Source organism: Pteropus vampyrus, unplaced genomic scaffold (genome assembly GCF_000151845.1).
Source record: "Pteropus vampyrus isolate Shadow unplaced genomic scaffold, Pvam_2.0 Scaffold41, whole genome shotgun sequence".
Classification (NCBI taxonomy): Eukaryota; Metazoa; Chordata; class Mammalia; order Chiroptera; family Pteropodidae; genus Pteropus; species Pteropus vampyrus.
In genome coordinates this window covers 4,274,414-4,293,128 of record NW_011888822.1, presented here as the reverse complement: position 1 = coordinate 4,293,128, position 18,715 = coordinate 4,274,414, and the positions used below count along the sequence as shown (strand labels likewise).

At 38.5% G+C, this 18,715-nt stretch overlaps 1 long non-coding RNA gene across 3 annotated transcripts in view; it reads right to left on the bottom strand.

The window, feature by feature from the left end:
* The window catches only part of LOC105290987, a 39,588-nt gene continuing 20,873 nt past the window's right edge, over positions 1-18,715 (bottom strand). For all 3 annotated transcript variants that reach the window (XR_895797.1, XR_002779906.1, XR_002779905.1), the window contains exons 3-4: positions 11,800-11,898; positions 1-39 (exon numbers count right to left, since the gene is read on the bottom strand). This is a non-coding gene — a long non-coding RNA (uncharacterized LOC105290987). The remainder of the gene's footprint in view (positions 40-11,799; positions 11,899-18,715) is intronic.

The following is an 18,715-nucleotide window of genomic DNA, read 5'->3' as shown; positions in this document are numbered from 1 at the left end:
TGACGTCATCCGCGGCCCGCTCCGACATTCTTTCCGATCCTACAATATAACAAAAAAGGGGGAAAAGAGTCGCGCGGGGGACGCTTTTAAGGAGGCGCCGGGGAGTTCCGGCAGCGTGCGCGGCCCGCGGGCCGGGTGGGGCGCGCTGACAGCGCCCCCCGGCCACCCAGCCTCCGTAGCCCGCCTCCTCCCCGGCCACCCCCCTCCCTGGGCGCAAAGTCCGCGGCGCGGGCTCGCTTTCGCTTTCGACTCCGGCGGCCCCTCGGGGGAGGGGATGAGGCGCTAGCGGCCCGCCACCGCAGCTCAGGGTCGCCTGCCTGCCTCTGCCTTGGAGAACCGGCCCAGAGGCCGGCGCCCGGAGCTGCTCCCGCCCTGCTACGGCTACCCATGGCGGGGAGGGCCGAAACGCACCCCCAGCCCTTGGGCTGCCCACCCTGAGGCCGCTCGCATCCCCGGGCCAGGCCCAGCGGCCCCGCTCCTTCCTTCCGTCCGCGCGCCCGTCCGAGCGGCGGCGCCCGGCCGGCTCCCTTAAGCTGAGGCGCCTCCCGCTGCCTCCTCCCCCTCGCCGGTCCCTCCCTCTTAGCTCGCTCCGGCGAAGTTTGCACGTCAAGCCCCCGGAGTGGAGCCAGGACGAAGTCGGAAACGCAGCCACCTATGGAGAAGCCAGACTGCCGGCCCCAGGGCACCACTACTAGTGTGGTCGCGGTCGGACCCTCCATTTCTGGGGTCCAGACCGGGGCGGTTGGAGGCTCAGGCGCTAGTGCAGGGAGCACTGAGCTCTCCACTCGCCGACGGCCGCGCAGCTGTCAAAAACATGAATGGGAAGCTGCCGCCGAGCGGACGCCTGGCGTATAGGAAACCACCGGCAGGCAAAGAAATGCGACCCAGGTGCCGTCCCAGGTGTCTGCCCGAGGCCCGGTCCAGTGTTCACCTGATGCCCACCACTGGCAGGTCACAGCGTGAGCCTGGGGTTCTTGAACTTCTTGTCCAGCAAAGAGGAGACCATGAATCAGTGTAAGATGGAGTGGAGGAGAGACCGAGGCGAATCCGTTTACAGGTTGTAAAGCCGCTATCCCAAATTTTTCTATCTCCCCTTCCACTGCTCCTGGAAGTAATTTATTCACCCCGAAAAAAAAATCTTGCCATTTAAAAATCTGATTCATTTTTAATTCGAGTTATTAGTCTCTCAGTCTTTATGGCAAAGATTGGGGAGGGCGGGGAATCCAGGGCTTGGGGTAATGTACAGCATTCCAAGAAAAATGTGTTTAGAAAATACTGTTGTCTGTCAGATCGAGTTCACTATATTAAGCTCTAACCCACAAAACTTAGCAACCCCCCCCCACACACACACTGCACCCAAAATTTTGCTTAAGGGATAGATAAAGATAGCAAAATAAAAGGCTACTTAATGAACTAGAGCATGCGAAAATCTGAAACGAAAGATTTTGATGATCATGTTTCACATAGTAATATCAGCACTCCTGTGGCACGTGTGTCTTGGTTGCTTGCTTACAAGTGCTTTATCTAGGTGGGGAGGAAGCAAGTTTATTTATTTATTTTTTTTAATCTAGGACATCTGGTGTGACAGAGTTGGCCAACTTCTCTGCTAAAGAAACAAAGTCCAATTTGCAGAAACATAAAAACGTTGAAATAAGTAAAAACTAATATGGGAATGTTATTGCAACCTGAACTCAATATAAGGCTCTTGTTAAAAAGGTTTGTTTTAAGTTCAAAATTTATTTTATTTTATTTTTTATTTTATTTTTTATTTGTTTATTGATTTTATTTATTCATGCCTACAGCACCAGGTTCAAAATTTAAAAGCTTCCCAAAAAAATGAGTTTTTTTTTTATTTTAAAAAGATTTAGAAATAAGTGTATAAATTTTTTCTGTATTGCATGCAAACATGTTTCAAAAAGTGAAACTATGGATGCTTCCTGTCCTTATCTAAGAAGTAGTAAAAACAAAATAATAAAGAGTAGTAGAGCATCGATGAGAAAAATGCATGGGTAAAACATATAATTCCCTGGGTAACAACAGGGTTCCTAACTCCTGACATAGTACCTCAATCTTGGATGTCCCCAATGCAGACTTTTAATTTTTCATTCATCCCAAATCACTGAAAAACTGTAGAATTACATAAAAACATCCACCTTCTCTGTTTTCCTAGATTAAGTACACAGTTTATGAATTACTTTGAATTTTGTAATTCTACATTTAAGATAAATAAAAATTAGAATTTAAATGGCATTTGGAGCTGCCATTAAAAAGAAAAGCTTAGTGCCACCCAGCTATATAAATATAAAAGGAAACTTATTTATTGAGTACAGCCCTTATTTTCCTTTTCACCCTGAGAGTACAAGGTGAGAAGGAAAATAAGGGAAAGAATGTCAAATATGAAGTACAGTCCCACTTCCTCAAGATATTGCTTGATTCCCCACTTTGAAAATACCTTTTCAATACTTGATCCCCCTGTGAAAATAGTTTAAGATTCACTAAAATGACTTCTAGTCAATGGGCAGCATTATGGCAATGTTTAAGCTTCAACTTTTGTCCTTAACCCTGCTTGCTACCTTTTTTATTCTTTATAGCTTTTTAATGGTTTAATAAAGAAAACACAACAAGGCTTAAAATGAAAAATACTAAGTATTCTCTTAGCATTATGATAGTTATTAAGAGAAATTATTACTAATAGCAGTTAGCAATTATCGAGCACATATTAGGTGCCAAGACTTGCTACAGGTACTTTCTCAATTATTAAGTATCTCAATTAATATTCACAACTGTGTAAGATAGAAGTTGTACTGCTTAAAATTTACAGATAAGGAAAATGAGGGAGGGCTCAAGCCAGTCTGTGTTCATATACTGGCTCTTCTACTTGCAAGCTGTGTAACCTGAGCAAGTTACCTAATTTATCTGCACCATAGTTTCTTAATGTGTAAAATGGAGATAAAGCCAGGTTTCTTCTGAGGATTATATGAAAAGATCCATGGAAAGCACTCAGTACAAAGTTTAACATAAAATAAACACTATAAATAAGTGTCGTATATCAAACTGAGCAATTCAGATCAATTATCTGAAAAAGTTATTACTAAACTGAAAAAGATGTGAGGACCAAGAAAATGATAAGCAATTCCTGACATCTCTTCTGCTACAGCTCAATACATTTTACCACACTCTCTTCATCCATAACTCACAACCCCTTCTTGATCAAGCAGTTTCCGATATCCATTAGTTGGTCTGGATTTCCCAATAGTTCAAGTGAGTCATCAACAAAAGTCAAAACTGCTAGTTAGGAAAGTACTGTGTTCTGATACTCACATTTGGGCAATATTTAAAAAGTGCTCCTTATATAAAAGAGCACTGTTCAAAAACAAGAGTACAAAGAACCTGCTGACTTCTTACCTAAATACCCCTCCTCTACACTCAAAATATAAAAAGGAAATGACCAAATACAACTTACATTCATTTAATATAATTAGTTTAATATAGCAGTGTGCCTTGTATGCTATCAATCAGTTCTGCCAGTGTACTTCTGATGATGTCTTGTAGCTCGAGGATCTTCAGGATCTGTCTACACAGATAAGTGATGTTTTATAAGGTCTGAGTAATGAGGGCTCAATTTATCAAAGTTCCTGATTGCCTACCACATACCAGATATTCTGCTAGGCACCAGGGTGACCACAACAAGTGATTTCGCCAAGGACATGAGAAGAGTAAGGAGAAGAGGAAAACATTTAATTTATCAAAATACTCTTATGGAAAAAGCTGTCACTACCAATTAGATTGTTTGTGGCTTAAGACCTAGGCCGTCAGAAGAGAAATGCTGCCAAGTTGTGAGCATTTCATCCCTTACAGGGATGTATTTAAAATATGGCCTTACTTCACCATCCAAATTTAGGGATGTTCCCAGCAGGTGCCAAGGGTAACAAGGTCTCTCTTTAAGAGAATGATTCTTTGCACAACAGATTCACTTGTAAAATGCTTTGTTCAAATACCAAAGGCATCACTAAGTGGAAAAAAAAAAAAATTGATTACTCCAGTCTTTAAATCTGGTTTAATGTAAAATGGCTGAAACTTTCCAAAAAATTTCTAAGATGCAAGATGCCACACAGCTAGCCTTTTTATTTAGAAAAAACCACTAGTCCCAATACAACACTTTAATAAACTTGAAAACCAGCAACTACAGTATGTTTATCCGTGCAAATTACAGGGTTGGTAACAGATTATCCATTATCAACCCCAAATGTTATTTCCTTTGAGTAACAAAAAACTCAGATCCACTGAATTAGGAATGTGTTGGCTTTGGTTTCTTTATGTCCTCCTAAAATTGGCTGAGCTTGTGTTCATATCCCCTCTTTCTCCTCTGACCACACCTCTCTCTTTCTACAAAGGGAGCCACGCTCTCTTCTGCATATGCGGTATGACAGGCAAGGCCCCTCCTTAAACTATGCTCCCTCTAGTGAAATATGGTAACTTACAGTCAGTATTCCTGTAGGGGGAGAACAGTGGAAGGAGGAAATTGAATTTATCAGCTCAGTCGCTGGAATTGCTGAAAATCACTTGCAAAATTAGAAATATAAATAATTGCTAAAGTGGAGACTTTTAAAGGGTAATTATCTTTTAAAAAGACAACTTGTACATGTATTTATTCTACAAACTATACCATTTGCCAAGAAGTTCAAAACTTTGAATTTTTAGTTTGTTTTCTTAATCATATGTGTGTTAACTGCATACAAATTCTCCCAAGGAAACATTTGCTAGTAACAGCAAACTTTTTGAAAGAGAAAATTTAAAAATACACTCATAGAAGTTAATAAATGATAATTTTTAACCTGAATAATACCCAAATGTTTCTAGGAATTTAATACTAACCTATAATTTTAAACTATTGACAAACATGATTTAAAATCTTCATTTAAAGCCTTCAGGTAAAGTAGTTTTAAAAAAATAGAAAGGATTAAGTTATAGAGAAAGAATGGAAAGTTGGACCAACATTTAGCTATAAAAAGAGGCTGACTGTATAGAGTTCTAGTGCACTGCCTCAGATGCAATAAAATGCAAAATTAAACATGCAGTTAAAAATAATTCCCTATGTCACCTTTGTACTGATACAGCTTTCACTGAAGTGACTGTAAATATCACCATCTCATGGGCCCAGCGGTTAAAAGCATAGGTTCTAGAGCCTCTGTGCTTGTTTCCTCGTCTATATAAAAGTAAAAGAGAAGCATCTACTTTATGAGGAACATTAAGGAAGTTAATAGTGCAAAAGCACCCTATAAGTGTTAGCTATTATTAGCACCATGCTGTCACATAGTAAGCCCCAATTCTAATCTATCCGTGCTACACTGTCAGAATCAGTCTAGCAGAATGAAGCATAGCTTTAGTTATGTCAGTCCTTGCTCTAACACTTGAGGGGCTCCCCACTGACCACTGAATTCAATAAACACTTTTCTCCTACCACTCAAGACCTTCTACAGTTAGCCCCAGCCCCAGCTCTACAACATCTACAGTGTCTCCTCTAGCAGGCACTCTACAGTCCAGCCAAAATGACCAACTCATAGCTTTAAAACTTCCTATTCCAGATCCCAACTCCCAAGCCTTTGTTCACATGGGTCACGCCATCTGTAATACTTTCCTTCCCTTGGCTGAAACTCTATCATTCAATCAAGTCCTTCTTCACATTCCATTTCTTTAAGAAAATCTTTCCTTGCACTAAGCATATGGGAACTCATCACCACCACTAAATCATAGGACTTCATGAATGAGATTAAGAGCACATGCTCTTAAATCAAGGTGGCACCGCGATATATGCTTACTCTCCCAGGGATCAACGGTTTGCAGTCCCAACATAAGGGTGTCACTTGGAACTTGTAACTCACCTTCCCACAAACCGTAAGATGTGTGGGGCGCGAGGTCCCCAAGCTGAGCAGCAAACTGCCTGAGGGCTGAACTCTACGACTAACAATGCTTGATTGCTAGTTCAAGAGGAAAGGAACACTGATTTTTCTTCCCCCTTTCCTCAGCAAAGTTCCAACTCTAAGGAAAGTCATAGATCCAGCAAATGAGACCCCCCTGACTTTTCCACATTATTTATGTACACCCTGATCCAGTAGCCCATCTGGGTTTGTACTGCTTCTCAAAGGACAGACCCTCCCACAAAGGCTTGCATTCTCCTTCTACCTCTAAATTAAAACACACAATGAATATACTCCCATGGCCATTTTGATTTTAAATGGCACCATCTGTAGTGCAAGCAGTTTCTGATCCTTTATTTTAAACTATCACATCTATTTTAATCTCTCTTTTGATCAACATAAAATCTCCAGGACCCAGAGACCTTGATCATCTTCACTTTCTACCACATTCCTCTCCCCACTAAAGTGCTTTAAGTGAAGGAACTTCAGGAGCAGAAAAGGTGAACTGAAACAAAATTGCTACTGATGAGAAATCTACCTCTGCTACTTTCCAGAGCTTCTTGCCCCATCTCCACTTCAGAAAACAGGTATTTTCACAAAAGAGGGTTTTTTCCCAAATGATTTCTGGGGGCAGTAGCAGCAGTGTAGCAATCACAAATGGGTGGTTGGTAGGTTGGAATTCAACTTACCAGGTATTTCTTTAAAAAGAGCCAAATAGATAAACTGGACTTCATAAAATGATTAAACTTTTGTGCTTCAAAAAACACCTTCAAGAAAGTGGAAAGACAACCCAGAGGATGGAGAAAACTTATGCAAATCATATATCTGATAAGGGACTTGGATCTGGAATGTATAAAGAACTCTTACCACCCCATCCCCCCATCAAAAAAAAAGACAATCCAATTTTCAAAATGAGCAAAAGATGTCAATAGATAATTCTTCAAACAAGAAAATACAGATGACCAACAAGCAAATGAAAAAATTCTCAACAGTATTTATCATTAGAAAAATACAAATCAAAATCACAATAAGATACAACTACATACCCACTAGGATGGCTATTAATAAAAACAAATCAACAAAAACAGAAAATGACAAGTGCTGGTAAACATGTGGAGGAATTAGAATTCTTGTACATTGCTGGCAGGAATGTAAAACAGTGTAGCCCCAGTGGAAAACAGTTTGGCAGTCCCTCAGAGTTAAACACAGAATTAGAATATTATCCAAAAATTCTACTTCTAGCTGTATACTCAAAAGAATTGAAAGCAGAGACTCAAAGAGATACTTGTACACCAATGTTCATAATAGCATTATTCAAAATAGCCACAAAGTGGGAACAACCCTAGCGTCTATCAACTGATGAATGGATAAATAAAATGTGGTATATCTATACAATGGAACATATTCAGTCATTAAAAAGAATGAAGTACTAATATATGCTACAATATGGTAGAACCTAAAACTAAGCCAAGTAAAAGGAGAGACACAAAAGGCCACATACTGTATTATTTCATTTAGGTGAAATATCCAAAATAGGCAAATCCAGAGACAGAAAGCAGATGAATGGTTTTCAGGATCAAGAGAGAGGAGAGGATGGAGAATGACTGCTTAATGGAAACAAAGTCTCCTTTGGGGGCGATGAAAATGTTTTGGACCCAGATAGAGGTGATGGTTGAGCAATGTGAATATACTAAGAACTATTAAATGGGCGAATGTATGGTATTTGAATTATATTTCAATAAAGTGATCTTGTAAAAAGCCAACATTAAAACTTCGAAAATCTTACACAAAATTCCAGATTGACTTCTCTTGAAAAATCTCAATGACCAAATGGTCTCTCATGACAACCATCAGTTGGAACTGAAGCTGGTTCTGGAGCCCATCTCTGCCACTGCCTAACTCTAGACATGTTTCATCTCTGCCTGAACTTCTCTGTAAAAGGAGACGTAATAGTATCAACCTCATCAGGTTGTTATGAGGAGTCAATGAATTAATATGCTTAGAAAAGCACTTGGCACGTAATAAGTGCTCATTAAATGTTAGCTACTTTTATATCTTATGATATCTCATCCTCTTTATAATTGAGATAAATGGCATTTTCTTTTCCTTCTTTTTCTTTTCTTTTTTCTTTTTTTACAAATTAAAGTATAGCATAAAATGTAGAAGTCCAAAAGAAAGAAGTGGAAAGACAGTCAAGATATAAGAATTTAAAAAGCAACACGTAAAATACTATGCATAGTACATGCCTATTTTTGTGAAAAAGCAATAATGATGATAATGTTAAGTCTATGGATAGAAAACAATCTAGATAACTTTAAACTTATGGGGAGGAGAAAGAATGAAAGAATGTAATTAAGGGGCTTTTTATTAACATACATATTTACATAATGAACTTTTCTAGCTTTATTGAAATATAACTGACATATAACATTATGTAAATTTAAAGTACACGATGTGATAATTTTATATATATATAAAAATATGATCACTACAATAAGATCAGTTGACACATTCATCAGCTCACACAGTTTCCTAATTTTTTTTAAATGATAAACTTTTATAACCAGGAACTATAATAAGAATTTTTTTTAAAGAAGAAACTCTAAATAATTTTGTTTGATACTTGTGTGAGATTGTCACAAAATTCTACCAGCTGAGTAGCAACATCACCGACTGATAAAACTAGGAACCATTTGCTTTCCTTTGAAACCCAGGGACTGTGATTCCTAAAGCACAAACCCCTCTTCAGTTTTCTTCTTCCTTATGGAGTATGTATACACTGCTGTATTTTACTGCTGCCAACAGAAAAATTCTAAACTCCTTGGCCTGGCAGGCAACACCTTTCACTATCTGGCCAAATATCCTTTTTATAGCTTTATCAGCTATCACTCACACTTACAAAAACTCCACTCCGGCTAAAGACATAAAACACATCCCTCAAATGTTTTTCCACATGTAATTAAAAAAAAGAGAGATAAAATTCACTCAAAATTTATCATTTTAACAATTTTAAAGTGTATAACTTAGTGACATTTAGTATATTCACAATGTGGTACAACCATTATCACTACTTGGTTCAAGAGCATATTCATCACCCCAAAAGGAAACCCAGTACCCATTAAGCATCCCCCCTCTCTCATCCCTTCCCCAGCCCCTAGAAGCCACATCTGTTTTCTGTCTCAATAGATTTGCTTATTTTGGATATTTCTCATAACTGAAACCATATAATATGTGGCTTTTCATGGCTGGCTTCTTCCAGTTAGCATAATGTTTTCAAGGCTCATCCATGTTGGAGCATGTATTTGCAATTTATTCATCTTTATGGCTGAATAATATTCCATTGTGTAGAAAGATATACCACAGTTTTTTAATCCATTCATCCGTTGATGGACATTTGGCTATTGTAAATAGCTGTATGCCATTATCTTTCCCTTCCTTCAGTTTCATGTGCTAATCAAAGTCAAGCTTTCATGTGAGTTTCAAATCAATTCTTACCTTCCCCAGCTTAGCCTGGCCCAAAGTACTCATCTTTCTCTAAATTCTTCACTACTTCTATACTCGAGAGCAAATTGTCAGCATACGACAGAATCCCATAGACTATTTGAATTGACTCAAACTGTTTTCTTTTCTTAAATTAGTTGCTAACATTGAAATACGCAAGAAAAATCATTAAAGTCAAGATTCCAGTTCCCTTAAAAGTCTGGAAGGTCTCTTGCCTGGGTTATTGCAGTAACCACAGTTTAACTGGTCTCACTGCTTTACCTTGCCCCTACAGCCTTTCTCAATACACTGTCCACAGTGGTTTCATTAAAACAGAAGTCAGATAAAGTCACTACTCTACTCAGAACATTCCAGTGGCCTCTCATTTCTCCCAGGGTAAAAGCCTATGAGGTAGCATACGCTGGCCTCGTACCCATGTGACTTTTTCCTATCACACTCCTGCCTGCTCACTTAGCTCTGGCCTTCTTTCTACTGCTTAGACAACTCAGGCAGTCTTCTGCTTTAGAATTCTGTAGTAGATGTTCACTGGATCCCCAGATAGCTCAATGGTTCACTCCTTCACCCTCAATGCTCAGATCTCACCTCAAAAAATCCTACCCTGACCACCCTTATTTAAAATTGTAAGCCCTCATCAGCACTCCCAATTTTCCTTATCCCGACCTTCTACTTCTAACCATTTATCATCATCTAGTATAACAAATAATCTATTTACTTATTGTATTTGCTGTCTATTATCTGTCTCTTTCCATTCAAAGGTAAGTGCCACAATGGCAGGGACTTTTGTCCCTTTGATTTAATGCCCAATGCCCAGAAGAGCACAGTATGTTGGTAGGCACACAATAAATATTTATTGAATGGATACTGGGTTTACAATCAGCTGGCGCTGAAGAGGGGCTGCCCTTTAGATGAATTTGACAGTTCCTCTCAGTTCTACCAGGCCCATTTCATTCCTCTACCTGTCTGGTCCCTACAGACTTGAGTTTGTGACACTTCTTTTTCCCCTGCTCCTTGTCATTGACTTCCTGGTATCACACTAACCTTTTCATCAGAGGATGTCTTAATTGTAGTCTGTGGAAATCACCTATTACTCTTCTCTTTTCCTCCTCAAGGACAATCTCTTTGCACAGAGTAGAAACTCAATAAACAGTTTTAGACTGAATTGCTCTTTTGGCATTTCTGTTAATGTTTCTTCCATACCTTCCCCCTCAATTCTCACCACTGGCAATTGCTGACCACCATCTAGAAAAGCCCTGCTTTTCTCTTCTCTGGCACAGAGAAGACATTCCACAATGAATGCCATCCTTCATGATGACTTTGATGATCACTGAAGGATACCTCTACATTGCTGCCCTATCGGCTTTAGGCCAAAATTTTAAGGGCCTATTTTGAGGGTGAAGACTTTAGAGCTTCACAGTTCTGTGTTCTTCTAAACACCTAAAAAGAACTGCCATATCCTTTCTGGAGCTCCTGTTTCTTTTTGGTAAGGGCCAAAATATTATCTTTCCAAAATGCTTCCATCTTTGCTACAGTTGCCTAAAACCTGAATGAGGCATTACATTTGTTGCCTAAATACATAAACTGATTAATTTCAGAGGCTGAAACTCCTTTGGTCTTTCTTGTTTGGATTCTGTTTAGTTTTATCCTTCAATGACTCACCTTAAACCGCGTGTTAACTTATAAGCCCCCTCATTGCTTTTAGGAGTAGATGGGAGAATGAATCTTTTTAATAAAAATTCCTTTAGGACTTTTTCCTCTTTCTCACATTATATGAAACTTACCATCCCTCCTCCCCAAATAGTAAACGCACAATGGCAAACATGTAGTGAGGAACTCCATTAATGGTGGCTGCTAGTTTTATAATGATCTGGGACTGCTCATGAGCACAGAGCCATCTGGTGGCTGAGCAAAGGCACTGGGCACAGAAAGTGTGCCTGCAGAATTCTTGCCTGTTTTACAATTTGCTTAGGATCTTCCTAGCCCTGAGTAGCCCGGTTTACATTGCTTGTGGAGAGAAGAAAACAGGAGCCGAGGAAAGTGGAGCTAGAGAGAAACACAAGGACATATCTTTGGACAACTTCCTCAGAAAAAATTAATACAAATTTTTTGGGGAGAGAGAAGGGGTCCTATCTCCAAAGTCTTCCTGTAATTGTAATGAATTGCACGAGGGGTATTTAGCAGTTTTTGTTTTTATAAAACCTAATAATACTGAACTCTTAAATTCACTGTCATTTCATATTAGTAAGATCACATTCAGGGTTATGCTTAAAATCTGGAACCTTACTCAGATATCTTAAATTTAAAAACTATCACCCTTTGGTATAACTTACTCTATTATAATCGGAAGCATCATATTTATTCAACTATTGGAACAGCCAGTTACCTTTACTTTGGAGGGCAGGCCAAAAATCCTGATCGATTTACCAGAGGATCTTCATCTGCTGTGACTGTGGAAGCTCTTTCTTTTTAATTCTGTTCAGATCTACAAAGAGAGAAAAGGGGCAAAGGGATGAAACAATGGGTAAAGCTAATAGGAAATCTACACTCTCATTAGTTAACAAATGTTTCAAAATTATATGTACTTTGAAATGTCAAACTGTTAAAATCTGAGACATTACCAACTTTACAATAAATGCAATTCAGTTGTTTTTTGTTTGTTTTTATGGTTTTTGTTGTTGTTGTTGTTGTTTTTTTACAATGAACTTAATCGGCTATATTTACAATAAACTAAGAACAAATGACTATTCAATATTTATACAGAGTCAGGCTCCTGGGGCTTAAAGTCATTGTGTATAATGCCACTAATGAGTTTTCACTTAATTTTTTAAATGGCTATTCAGAAAGCCAGTTCCTATGAAACCTATTAGCACCAAAGATTTAAAAACACATAAATACACACTGAATAAGATTATTATTTGGAGAGTTCACCCTGTCCTTTATCATCCAGCAGTTTATAAAAGCAATTCATAATACTATAAACAGGAAACAAAAAATCAATTAAACTATCTTCCTAAAAAGCACAAGGCAATTGTGTTCCATTATCTACATATTTCTGTGCACACGTGTACATATATTTTTCAAGTAGAATGTGGCTACTTGAGTTAAAGAGTCAAGGGACTGGAGATTAACAAACCAGAGTTAGAAATTTAACTGGTTTTCAAGTGTGACCTGTAGCAGTAGAGAAAGAACAGCAAATATGGGCAATGACACAGCTTTGGAGCAGATGTTGTTAAAGTATAAAGCACAAGGCAGCTGATTTCATATGAAAAATTCACTAGTAATACACTTCTCTTCCTATAATCTTCACTGGCTATACATCAAGGTCAGGTGACAAGAATATTGCTTTGATCAATTTTTATTTATTTTCATGTACTTGAAGATGGTAAGTCAAATTTTTCTATGATTTGAGATACTAATAAATCATCTCAGAAAGTCAGTAGCTGAAATTCTATGCCATATTTTGCACATTTATTCGTAGTTATCTTTATTGGCCTTTAAGTTATTCCTAGGTCATATCCTTCCTCTCTCCCTTTTCTAGATAGCTTGTTTTATTCATCCACAAAATGTTATTCAATAACATAATCATTCAGTAATCATTCCTACAATCTTTATAAGCCAGATGTTTCTCTTCCCTAGATTTCTAATTCTTATCTTTCAAATTTTTTCTGATTTCCCTTTTAGTGTTCTTTTTCTGTCTTATTTCCAATAAAAGTCACTATCTTGCTTAACATGTCTGTCCTGAGCCAAAACTAATTTCTTTGCAACCTTAATATTTAACAGCTTTGCAAAATCACTCAAAGGAAGCTACAAATTACCAGGATAGAGATGGCCAATAAAGATGTTATGTTAGAGATAACCATTCACCTTGCTGATGGTGATTCCTTCAGTATACACGTGAAGTGGAGGTGGAACAAAACCGGCATCAGATTAAACTCTGCTTGATCTTATTTCACTAGGTCAAGCTATTTTTCAATTTTCCATCAGGATGCTCCAGCTATATCTCCAAAGTATCTAAGGAAGTTGTTAGATTTTGGATGCTATGAAATTGTACCCAAGGTACTATTTGTCATTAAAAGTATTCACCATTTTCCAGCCCACATACCTTAAAAATGCGTTAAGGGAAATCCTATTCTTAGAAGAAAATGGTAGTGCAGTTACTAAAAATAAGCATTTAAAAATAGTTAACTTCTTAGAACAGTTACAAATCTTTCATAAGGACAAAAAAACCTACCATGTGTTTGTATATATTCTCTCATTTCATTTTCACAATGACACTGCTTAAAAGAGCTGTTATTATGACCTCCATTCTACTAGTGAGGAAACAGACTGAGGTCATAATTTGCTCAAGATTACCAGGAAAATAAATAGTTTGAAATTGGAACTAGACTGGAGGCCTTTGATGCTATTTAATTCCATTTCAGTACACCAAACTGGAAATTAAGTTGCTTAATTTTGTTTTGCAAAGAGAAATAGTTTAAAAGGTAGATTGGGGAACATTTTCTAAGAATAGAAACATAAAACTTGATAGCTTTTATTCATTCACCACCTACTATAACAAGCATTCAACAAGGATAATTTTTTTAAAAGATTTTTTTAAAATGACAGTCAGCGATGGGAGAGAAGGAAACAAGAAGAAAGAAAAGACATAACTTGAGTGTTCTCCAAAGTCCTGAACAGAATATATTTAATTTACTTGCTCTCTTTTTTCTTGGGGAGGAGAGGGACAAGATTGTACAAGAAGTCTTTCTTTTAGAGTTGCTGCCTAGACCATGGTGACCCTTTTTTCCTCAGCGCTATGTAATTCTCGAGCCCATGTCAAGTCCTATTTGTACTATGCGACACCAAACTCCTCCCAAAGCTGAACACATGACCCAAACTGAGATTCAATTTGTTCTCCTTGGAAATAAAAATCTGAATGAAAAGGGTCTACTCTGGTCTAGGCTGCAAGCTACTCCTGTGGTACTCTCAGTCTATAGGAAAAAGCCAGTCAGCAAAGAGAGAAAAGAATAAATGCTGCTGAGAGTGAATTGGACCCAAGAGGCCACCTAGCCCCAGAGGAAAGAAAGGGAAACAGTTTCTGCCCAGGGTTTCTAGGTCTTTCCTGACCCAAGTATAGTCCCCCAGAAGCCCAAAGCACTCTCTTCCCTAAGGTATCAAGAATTCCCTGGACCTGTAGAGAAAATGGCTTCCTTCTTCTGAGCTTAAGTCTTTTTGAATTAATTTCTGATAACTGCAACAAAAAATGATCTTGCTCAAGACAATTAAAACTTTTGTATTAAAAAACAATAGAAGGGCAGATATCACTAGAATTTGTTATAAAAGGAGATCCTGAGAACTGCCCAAGGGTTCTGAAAAATCTTCTCATTAGCTTTAAACAAAGAAAAGCCCATACTGTTACATGGGTATTATTATATCAACTTTTATAGAGAAAATGACTTATTTTCAAGGAATAACATCTGTACGTCCTTTTAAGACTCTGAGAGCCTTGTTGAAATTTAAGGCATAATCTGGGACACTCGTTATATAAGTCTGTTAAAATTAAGCAAAAACCTACCTACCATGATAAGGAAAAGAAAAAAAATAGGCTAAACGGAGTCAGTCTTGTTCATTTCTTAAGCCTTCTTAAATTCTAGGCAAACCATGATGCTTTAATGTGAGACTGGCACCTTGTGTGCTTACAGAGGCATGAAAAAGAAAAGAGAGGTCCAGAGAGGTGGGCCCTACAAGGAGGACAACACAAGTTTTGACTTGATTCTATCTGGTAAGTTAGAGTTGAGGAAAGACTAACACCTATCTCTCCATTCTATACATGAAAAGACTGAAAACCAAGAAAGGTTTTACGTGAGCTGGTTTATTTATTCAATAAAAATGTGTTAAGCATGTGCTCCAAGCCAGGTACTGTGCCTGGCACTACAATTGGCAGTGTATTTAGCTGAGCTGCCTAACTCCCAGGTTATGCATTTTTCTTTCCACTCTTTGACCCTTACAGCAAACAGAAAGTTCAGAGGCCTAAAATAGTTAACTTTTTTTGTCTGTTTGTTCGATGATCTTATGGGCGGGGAGGGAGAGGTAAGGAATTTGGGGCTAATATTTAAAAGGTAGAAAGATCTGCATAAAATTCCATATTCCCATTTTTTCTTGGAATGTACAAAAATCTGGCTACTAAGGCCAGCTCTCTTACAGCCTTGTGTCCTAGGCTGCCTCTTGTCACTGGGCATGCACTTTCTAAAATACCCACCTATCTTCACCACTTATTTTTCTTCCACGCCTGTCTCCTGTAGGCAGCCAAGCTTGTGACCCTAAGCCTACGTTGTTTTCCTAAGATTCTTCTCCCAAATGAAAAACCACAAACCAAAAAATTTTAAAGCAGGTTACATGTCAACTGTACGCATATTCTACAGAGATATGAATTAACATGGTCCCTAGTTCACTCACTACCCTCCTATCCAAGTTTCACCTTGCTTTTATCCTCACAGGTTTTCTCCTTGGCAAAGCAAATTTCAGAATGAACCTCTACACTCCATACCTGTCTTTTCAATCATGCTACTGGGTATCCCCCCACGTCCCCTCTTCAAAAGTCAGCTGGAGTTTTTGCACCTAAGCTACAGGGAATGCTTTGAGGGTCACTCCACTGAACATCAAAAAAGAGTTTGCAAACCTATCTGGTAAAGAGGGAGATAAAATCATTTACTAGAAGGACTCCAACACCTCTGGCCTAGGTTTCAAGGATACATTTTAGTCTCTACAGTCAGTCTTCCGGCTCTTCCAACCCTTCGTGAACTCCTCATGTAAATAGTGTCTTAACACTGTTAAAGGAACCTCCATTTTCTGACAGTTTCTACATATCCACACACATTCACTCCTCTCCTCTCTCCAAAGTGTTCAACACAGCCATCCTGCGTTCTCTTGGCAGTTTCAGGTCTCTCATGTCAAGCCCCCTCTCTCCCAGGCTTCACTGAGTTTAACTGGGCTCCCTCTCCGTTTAGCTGAGAGGTCAGCAAGCCATTTTCCCAACAATTGTGACTACAATACACTATTTCACCGTTAGTCTAAGAGAGAACCAAAAATATAATAAAATTCTAGTTCTCCAGTTTGTCTCTGAGCAAAATCCTTGGTCAATTCAGTAGATGTGTAGGTTGATTTACAATAGCACATAACAATAATAGTGGTAGTAGCAGCTAATATTTACTAAGCACTTATCTTGTGCCTGGTATTAACAAATAGTAAACCCAGTATTAACACATGTGTCATCTCACTTAACCCTCCCAGATCTATGATATAGGAACTTTCACTACTTTAACAGAGAGAAAACTGAGACTTGTGAGATGAAGCCAATAAGGGGTAGAAGTGAGGCAGTCAATAGTAGAGCTGAGCTTAAAATCATTCCTTCTTTTGCCACCCACCACAGCAATTCCTTCGCACCTGCTGTTTCCACCACCTTGATCTTTTTCCTACCTTCTGAGTAACTTGCATCCAGCCTTGAAAACCTAGCTCACGTGAAACCTCCTCATGTGAACACACCTACCTCCCTAAAAGGGCTTCTTATAGGCAATGTATGCACTACAATGTCATCCTTGTATCCAGGGCCCGACATTAATAAGTGTTAATAAATGCCTGCCTAAGAGATTTGGATTAAATGGACCATAGGCTCTGACAGTCACCCATCCACTCAGGTTGGGTGCCTGGGGTGGGATGTTCCCGCCTCACTAAGACTTGCAATTGGGCCTGAGCAATAAGTAGCTATTCTGGCTTCTACCCTTGCTCTTCCCGCCCTAACTAACCTATAGAACGCAATACTGAGGAAAGGTAGGAGGGATGAGAGGTAAACTAAAGTCCAGTAGTCTGGTTGTCCTCTTATTAGGGGAATCAGGTCTATGTAGTTGACTGAGGGGAGGGGAGTCTGGGGGATCAGAGAGAGGAATACTAATCTCCTATTACTGGTCTAAGGTTATAGAACTCTAAAATTCATAAAAAGGTCCTTTAGGAAAGATGTCAAATAAATGAACTAGTAAGCATTTAACTCTGGGGCCATACTTATAAATACTACTACTAATAATAAAAACTTTTACTGAGTGTTTACTTTGGGCCAGATCATGTGTTAAGTACTTTACATGCACTGTCTTATTTAAATAAGGCCTACAGTAATTAAATGGCTTGCCCAAGGTCACTACCAAATGGCTAATAGTAAAGGCAGTGGCTAGTAGGATAAATGTGTAATTTGATTAATAATGCTTGCAGGTTTTTCTCTTTAAATTCTGTCTTCCTCTTTAAATAATGCCACTTAAAGGCAGGCTGAGCAACCTATTACACATTCCTCTTCGTCAAAAGATCCAATAAAAATCCCTTCGATTAAGCCTTCCTAAATATTATTTATGATAGATTGCCCATGCTCACCTAGAGCCATATTGTCATCTTCAAGAACACACAATTAGACTAAAATTTCTAGTATTCACAACAGTAAGGTATAATTATATGACTGAGTCCTAAAATATGAACAGAAAGGTTGGGTGTTACTTCTAGGCTTGGCCCATACAAATCTCCTTGTGTTCATCCTCAGTCTCTCTGCTGGTCAAATGGAGGGCTTCAAGCACCTACATACAGGAGGTGGGTAGAGCCACAAAATTTCACCCCTGAATGATTGGGTGAAGCAAGAGCCTCCTTGCCAACCCATACTGATCCGTGACTTGAGTAAGAAACATGGATTGTGTTAAGCTACTGAGGTATTGGGTAGTGATAGCAATCTGCCTACTGCAATACAGTACTATCGTTGTCCTCATTATCATCAGAATTTTCTTTACCAACAGCACAGCTATAATTTATTGAAGATGTACTAATTAATAAGCATTATACTAAGTCTTTTAGATACATATTTTACTCATATCTCACCAAGGTAGCTAGTATCTGCATTTTACAGGTGACAAAATCAAGGGTCAGAGATGAAAAATCTTTTCCTCCTTTGAACATTTACAGCATTTACAATCCGAAAGATTTAGTTGGTAATTAGTTATGGATTGCCTTATTACACATGTTGTGTCGACAGGTTAAGCAATTTTCACTTCTGTAGTTAGTTGATTTTCCTTGTACTTATAACTTGTTTTCCTCATCTAGATAGAAAGCTGCTAAGAAGGGCAGGTCTTACATCTCTATATTCCACACTACACACTGCTTCATGAATATACAAATTAATTAACAGATATGTATTATTTAAATTATCTACATATATAAATTACATAGACACACACATATACACACACACACACACACACACACACACATTTTTGTGTTTTGGGCAACAGACC